General features: G+C 36.6%; 1 long non-coding RNA gene across 3 annotated transcripts in view; it reads left to right on the top strand.

Annotated features, from left to right (window-relative positions):
- LOC132020531 (uncharacterized) overlaps positions 1 to 7,935 on the top strand; it is a 170,159-nt gene that overhangs the window by 119,701 nt on the left and 42,523 nt on the right. For all 3 annotated transcript variants that reach the window (XR_009405018.1, XR_009405019.1, XR_009405017.1), the window contains one exon: positions 4,455 to 4,562. This is a non-coding gene — a long non-coding RNA (uncharacterized LOC132020531). The remainder of the gene's footprint in view (positions 1 to 4,454; positions 4,563 to 7,935) is intronic.

The following is a 7,935-nucleotide window of genomic DNA, read 5'->3' as shown; positions in this document are numbered from 1 at the left end:
TTTTTTTTTTTTTTTTTTTTTTTTTTTTTACTTTACAAGGAAAAAAAAAAACTTCTCTGGATCAGAGATTTCTCTATGGGTTACCCATGTACAACTTCTTTTAGCCTAGAACTCCTACAGTCTGGGGATTCAATATCACCATATTTTCATCTCCTCCAGTTGGAATGTCAGGCTCCACTTAAGAGACTGACATGTATACTGTGATCAGGTTAAACAGGTTCTGTTTTCACACATCCATCATCAGTTAAGAAAACGGACCAAGAGACTGAAAGCCGAGTGAGTACAAATCCAGGCTTTATTAACTAATTTGCTGACATCTGCATTTAAACCATTTTTCACTGGTAAAGATACCATTCATTGAGCACCTATGATGCTAGACACTGGTTTAATCATGTTATCTACATTATCATGCTATTAATCATCACGACAGTGGTTTTTAAAAAAAAAAATAGAGCCTGAAGAATTTGTGTGATTTGACCAAGGTCACTTGGCTAATAATGATTAAATTGAGATTAGTGCATAAAACTCCAGGAGCTCCAAATCCTGGGCACTACCTACTGCACTCATATTCTTTGCCTGACAAAAACTAGCAGCTTCAGTACTTTGATTTTCAGTTTAGGCAAATGCATTATCTCAAACTGTACAGTTTCTATCAGAAAGGTTAGCAAATTCAAAGAATAAGGCAACCAAGTGATAGAAAATTACCATGATACCTATTCAGCAATGTCAAGGTAGATTAATAGTCCTAGAAAATGTAGTTTTAACACTGTAAGTCAAGTTGTTATTTACACAACAGGATGACTATGTGATACTGGTAATTGTCTTTGGTCAGGCTCCTTAGAAGCAGAGTATGAGAAGGGGATTCTTTTTTTTTTTTTTAAGATTTTATTTATTTGACACAGAGAGAGAGATCACAAGTAGGCAGAGAGAGAGAGAGGCAGAGAGAGTCTCTCTTACAGAGACTGTAAGTCAAAGGCAGTCTCTGAGCAGAGAGCCTGGTGTGAGGCTCTATCCCAGGACCCTGAGATCACACCTGAGCCGAAGGCAGAGGCTTAACCCACTGAGCCACCCAGGCGCCCCAAGAGGGGGATTCTTATACAAGCGATTTTTTGAGGAACTTTTTATGGGAAACGTGTAATGACATGAGAAGAGCCAGATAAGGTAGGGAAAAAGCTAGGCAGTGATGACCTTCTAGAAGCCTAGCATCCTGACCTTGTAGGGACTTCCGGAGCTTGGACTGATCACAGAGGCTGTGTTGCTTAGAGAGCTGTTTCATTACCTGCTCTTAGCCGCTAAAACTATAGAGCCAGGCAAACACGGACTGCAAGGAGGTCGGAGTCCGTGGGGAAGTAGAAGGAGGGGAGACGGAAGTCGCCACTGACAGTATCTACCATAGTTACCATGGGACAGATTTAAATAAATCATTCTCTCTTCCTTTAAAGTATTTTTATGTCTGTTATTTTAAATTGAAGGGACTATTGTTATTTGTTTTTATCTCCAGGATTGTATTTCTTCTTCTTCTGGGTGACTTTCAAAGTTTGCAGAATTCTTGCTCTCTTTCACCATCCCCAGTATCCAAACCCTCCCCTTCCTTCATCCGCTTTAGCTCCAGGGAATTGTTAGTACATCACAGCTAAGCAATGGGCAGAAGTACTTCACAGACGGTGGTTCCTTCTTTTCAATGTTTATTATTAGACATTATAGTACCACAGCAATTTAGTCAGCCACTTAAAGATTGTTTTATTTGGCTACGTCATATTAGACAAGTGAAAAAAATTATTTTTAAAGAGATATATTTATTTATTTGTGAGAGAGAGAGAGAGAGAGAGAGAGAGTACATGTGAACAGGGGGAGAGGTGAACAGAAAGAATCTCCAGCAGACTCCCCCCCTGAGCTCAGAGCCTGAGGTAGGGCTCGATCTCAGAACCCTGAGACCATCACCTTAGCCAAAATCAAGTGTCGGATGCTTAACCGACTGAGCCACCCAGGCACTTCACACAAGTGAAAAAAATTATTAATGTCAAAAATAGAGGAAATTATTCTTCATTTCTTTTCATAAGAATATACCCCTGCAGAAGAAAACATTTTTAAAAAAATGATCCCATTAAATATTTATGTGCACATGGTGTCATTGACAAAAAATGATACTACTAATAACAGAAACTTGACTATGTGTAGAGTGGTTTGTTTTGTTTGTTTATGTTTCACATGCATTATCTTAAATGGATATTATATTACAGTGATGCATGCATATGTTAGTTCTGTGGTCATGAGTTTTAAATTCAGAAGTCCCATCTTATGCCTAATTTTTCCTCAATAAATAGCAAAAAAACAGTTAGTCAAGAAAGGCTTATATTTCAACAAAATACAAAAAATCAGCCAACCCAGTTTCCTCCATAATATTTGATTTCTTCAGATTGCCACCAACTGCCCTGCTTACAATAAACCTTTGAAATGAAGACCAATGTGAACGATGCCGATTCAGAAGCCATTGTCAAGATCTAACAGACTATATCTGGTGGCACTGGTGAAACAGATGCTTTCATAAAAAGCATGAGAAGAGACTCTCAGTGAGAGAGTCGCTTCTTTCACAATCCACCAAGGATGAGAGAAATTTTTCTGATGTTACTCTCTTGTAGGATACAGAATTCTAACTTGGGGCTTGGCTTGCTTAAGTGAACTATGCAGATTTTTCATTCTCATTAAATATACACAGATTCTCAGAGATACAGTCCTCATTAAAATGTTTTCAAGTGTAACCTTACAAATGAAAACTACAATCCAAAAGATTTTCATATCCAGTTTTATCAAAGACTAAGAATGTATAAATTTGCTCTGATGAGAATTTAAGATTTCTTGCTAAATGGGCCACTGTAAGTCAAAGGCAGTCTCATAGAGTCTCAGTATTATATTTTGAAAGATTTCCTGCAAAGCTTAGGAATGGAGATAAAGATCCACATTGTGACACAAATGCATCCTAACTCTCTTCCCCAATTACTTAACTCTTACTCTAACACAACCAACAGTCCAGAAAGTATCCAAAAAATCCAAAAAGATATGTTCATTCTTTCTGTAAGACAAATGCTTCCCATGTTTTCTTAAGGACATGGACCATGTGTGTGTGTGTGTGTGTGTGTGTGTGTGTGTGTGTGTGTGTGTAAGTGTTCATTCTTTGTACTATGCTGAAACTCCACTGTAGTAGCAAACATTCTCCTCAGCACTGGCCCTCTCAGAATCAATATCATCTGCTTGTCCACTATCAGCACAGAAAATTCTGTTGTGCTCATTTCTATTGTTAACACTATAAAAACAGCTAAGTCTTATTTTTCTTTTTAAAATTTAAAAGTATGATATCAAGTAAGCTTTGCAAGCTAATGGGCTCTCCCTTCAGAGATATTGAAATGTCCACACTCCTGTTGAGAAACACAGCTTTCAACTCTCAAAAGAAAAACATTATTAAATAGCAACATCTACCAATTTATTGAAAATATCTGAATATGACCATTATTTCCTGGTTGAAGAAATTAGAAAATCTGAGACACAAATATGACACAAGCAAGTTCTTAAAGATAGGCAGTCCATTAGCTGGGATTAATTGATGGACTTTCTGAGAGAAGCAAAGATGGCAAACACAATTCTTGGCTTGCCTGCCATTGTCTTGCAAACTATGTACTATGTACATTATGGTAAAGAGCTATATTTGGAACTAAACCAGTTTTCTTTATCTTGCTAACTTAAATAACTGTGTGTGTGTACACATTGAAATAATTGAAATACTCCATGTTATATATTTTTTCAAAAACTAGTGATATTTAGAGTGCTAGTATAATATATAACATGATTAGGAATTTAGTAGTTGAGAACAGTTGTAACTATGGTTATTATAATTCTGAGAGCAAAACTGCCAGGCAGTAGATTTCTATAAATATGCCCAACATTTCTTCATCTATATTTCCTTTAAGCATACTGTATCTTCTGCCCACCACTCTTGTTCCACTGTGACAAGATACTTTCCCACACTTGTGGTCCAGTTTAGATATCAGTGTTCCCCTCTATGACTCCTTGACTTTTGATTATTATAATTGTTATTACTTGTATTGATACTGTCTGTGGGCACTTGAAGACATCTTGCTTGGACATCATGAGGGCCGAATATATGTTTTTTAATTGATACTGCTAAATAATTAGTATATAAACTATTATATACTAGATATATATACTAATTTTATATATTATATATAATATGAATTATATATAATATATATAGTATATTATATATATACACATACATATATATATATATATGCATACATACACACACATTAATGGCTGAAGATATACCAACTGAGAAATTTATTCAGATCATGCTAGAACTGTTTCCACTTGGTCAGCATCTTCATAGTTTGGTATACACCAATTAACTCAGACTATTTGACCTATTTGTCTTCATACAGCCTCATGTATTGGATCATGAACCAAATTCAATACCTGCTCATAATACCTATGGAAATGATACCATATATACCTGGATTCACATCCCACTTTATTCTACTTGGGACCAGGTGAGAGAGCTCTTGTCTATATTATCTGTTCCTCTAAAACTCTTTCCACTGATGCCCTTTTTTACAATTTCTAAATTTGTACCCTGAAATGACCATTTCTATCACATGGCTTAATGCCACTTTCCTTTGGTTTAACCCACATTGCTCTCAGTCATGGCTGCCTTGATCATGTCTCTGTCTTGTCTTTTCCTAACTCATTCCTGTATCTGTTACATAAACTCCTTCATAGATTTCCAGTGAAATCACTTTTGCCATTGACTCAACATTCTTAATAAAGTGCCTTTTTTGAAAATGTGACTTTTTCTTTGGGACTTTTGCCATTGACCCCTTAAGGATGGTTCTTCATGTAATTGTTCTTACCAGTAGTTTAAAAGATCAGTAATCTAACACCAGATTGGTGGTGTAATAAACCATCTACAAAAATGACCGCAGTACTTTCTCCCAACCTTGTGGGCTTTTGCAAAGTGACCGGTACTCCCCTGGCCCCATCAAGCCACAGGGTTTATTATTCAGCCTTTAAATTTTAGTTGGTCTGGGAAAAAACAAACAAACCAACAACTCTAAAAATTAAAAAAAAAAAAAATTTAGTTGGTCTGAAATTTGGTTTGACCAACAAAATGCAGCAGAAATGATGATAGAGGACTTTTGAGCTTAGGCTCCAAAGGACTTTACAACTCCTGTTCTCTTTCTCTTGCACCACCATGCTGAGACTACCTTGTGAACAAGCTTAATCTAGCCAACTGGAGAATGAAAGCCCTCATGGAGCAAGAAAACCCTCTGAAGCCCCATAGACCAACTAGCTCATAGCCAACAGTAACCACCAGAAACATAACTATCCTATACCAATCATTCTAATTAAGTCTCCAGATGATTGCAGTTGCATGAGTAACTCCAGGTTAGAACAGCAAAAGAATTGTGCAAGTGAGCCCAATCCAAACTACTAACCTACAGAATAATGATAAAATAAATTAAGCAAGTAAATTTTGGGGTCATTAGTTATGTATCAATAAGCCATAGATACCAGTAGGTATCTATGTTTGTTTTAAGCCAAATCTGGAAATGTATTCTTCTTCTTAAACCCTTAGTGTTATTTAATTACTGTTTCTCATTTACCTAGCATTTGTGGAACTTCTTAAAACTCAGAATTTATTTTGTAATCTGTTCCTTTGATCCTAATATCCACTCTGTATAAATGAGGCAGAGCAGGTGTTACAATCATCCTCATTATCTGGATGAGGAAATTGAACTCAGGGTACTTAATCCACCCAAGGACATATAGTAACAGATCTCAAGGCCAGGATCATTACCCAGGACACTTTATTTTGTGCAATGCTGTCTCATGGCCCCGTCTGCCTCTGTGCAATAATGTGTATTTAATATATCTTGCTTGACCTTGTATCCCCATGGCCTAGAGTGGTGCTTAAAACATTATGGATGCTGAATATGTGTTTTTGAATGGATGTTGCTAAATGATTAGTACATAAACTATTACCAGGGTGAAAAGATACCAACAGATTAAATTACTCAGACCACCTTAAAACTCATTCTGGTGAGATTCTCTTCCATTCCTATGTAGCTTTTCAAATTTGTGAACCTAACTTTTCCTCATGGTCAGCTTCTTCCTATCTTGGCATACACCAATTAACTCAATACTATTTGACCCTATCTGTACTCACACAACTTCACGTATTGGATCATAAACCAAAATCAGCTCCTTCAAATAACACCTCTAGAATGCCACATATAATCTCATTATTGCATTCTAACATTGGCAAGATTGCATTAAATCTAGGTTTGCTTTTACCAAAACCTTGATACTGAATTTTTTTAATACCTAGTCTAATTTTCACTTTTCATCATAGTGTTTAAAAAAAAAATCACAGCCATGTTCATTTTAAGGAACTTCAGCTCTGAAGTTTCTGATTCATTTTCAATCAAATTTTTATTTAGCAATAATTCTTTGATGTTCCATAATCCCTGTGAACCATTTTATAAGCCATGTATACCTTTAACTTTGAGTCTTGCCAAGGTAACTCAAAATTCTGTTTCACATTTTCTGTATTATGTTCAAAATGCAGTGTATTACTAACCTGGGCATAATGTTGCTTTCTTCAGTGAAGGAATTGCTTTATTATATCCTTTACAAACTGGTTTCCTGCCCCCCCCCCCCACCAAAGAGGAGATTTACCATGCAAAGTTTGTTGCTACTTCAGGTTACTATATAGTTCAAAATGTGTTTGGGGGTTTATTTTGAATTCTAGTAAAGTGGTCACATAAACTATGAGATTAGAAATCACCTCACACCAGTCAGAATGGCTAAAATTAACAAGTCAGGAAATGACAGATGCTGGCGAGGATGTGGAGAAAGGGGAACCCTCCTACACTGTTGGTGGGAATGCAAGCTGGTGCAACCACCCTGGAAAACAGTTTGGAGGTTCCTCAAAAAGTTGAAAATAGAACTACCCAGCAATTGCACTACTGGGTATTTACCCCAAAGATACAAATGTAGTGATCCGAAGGGGCACATGCACCAGAATGTTTATAGCAGCAATGTCCACAATAGCCAAACTATGGAAAGAACCTAGATGTCCATCAACAGATGAATGGATAAAGAAGAGGTGATATATATACACAATGGAATGCTATGCAGCCATCAAAAGAAATGAAATCTTGCCGTTTGCAACGACGTGGATGGAACTAGAGGTTATCACGCTTACTGAAATGAGTCGATTGGCGAAAGACAACTATTATATGATCTCTCTGATATGAGGAAGTGGAGATGCAACATGGGGGATTAAAGGGGTAGGAGAAGAATAAATGAAACAAGATGGGATTGGGAGGGAGACAAACCATAAGTGACTCTTAATCTTACAAAACAAACTGAGGGTTGCTGGGGGGAGAGGGGTTGGGAGAAGGGGGGTGGGGTTGTGGACATTGGAGAGGGTATGTGCTATGGTGAATGCTGTGAAGCCTGTAAACCTGGCAATTCACAGACCTGTACCCCTGGGGATAAAAATATATTATGTTTATAAAAAATAAAAATTAAAAAGAAAAGAAATCAACATAAATACCAATTCTTGGAAAGATATATTAAGAACAAAATCTTAAGTAAAGCTCTTTGGGCTATCAATAGAAAATTAAAAAAACATCATTTTAAAAGCATGGCCCAAGCTTAATAATATAAGTGAAATATACTCAGAGTTCCATTGATATGCAAAAGACCTTTTCTTTCATCTATCCAAAATTAGCACAACTAACATTGACTTAACATCTACTACGTGCCTTGAATTGCTCTCTTTAGATGCTGTTTAATCCTCCCAATGATTCCCTAAATTGGTGAGTATTTGTTATCCCCAGTTTACAGACAACGAAA

This window comes from Mustela nigripes, chromosome 6 (assembly GCF_022355385.1).
Source record: "Mustela nigripes isolate SB6536 chromosome 6, MUSNIG.SB6536, whole genome shotgun sequence".
Classification (NCBI taxonomy): domain Eukaryota; kingdom Metazoa; phylum Chordata; class Mammalia; order Carnivora; family Mustelidae; genus Mustela; species Mustela nigripes.
Note: the sequence above shows the minus strand (reverse complement) of the source record. Positions and strands in the feature narration are given on the sequence as shown.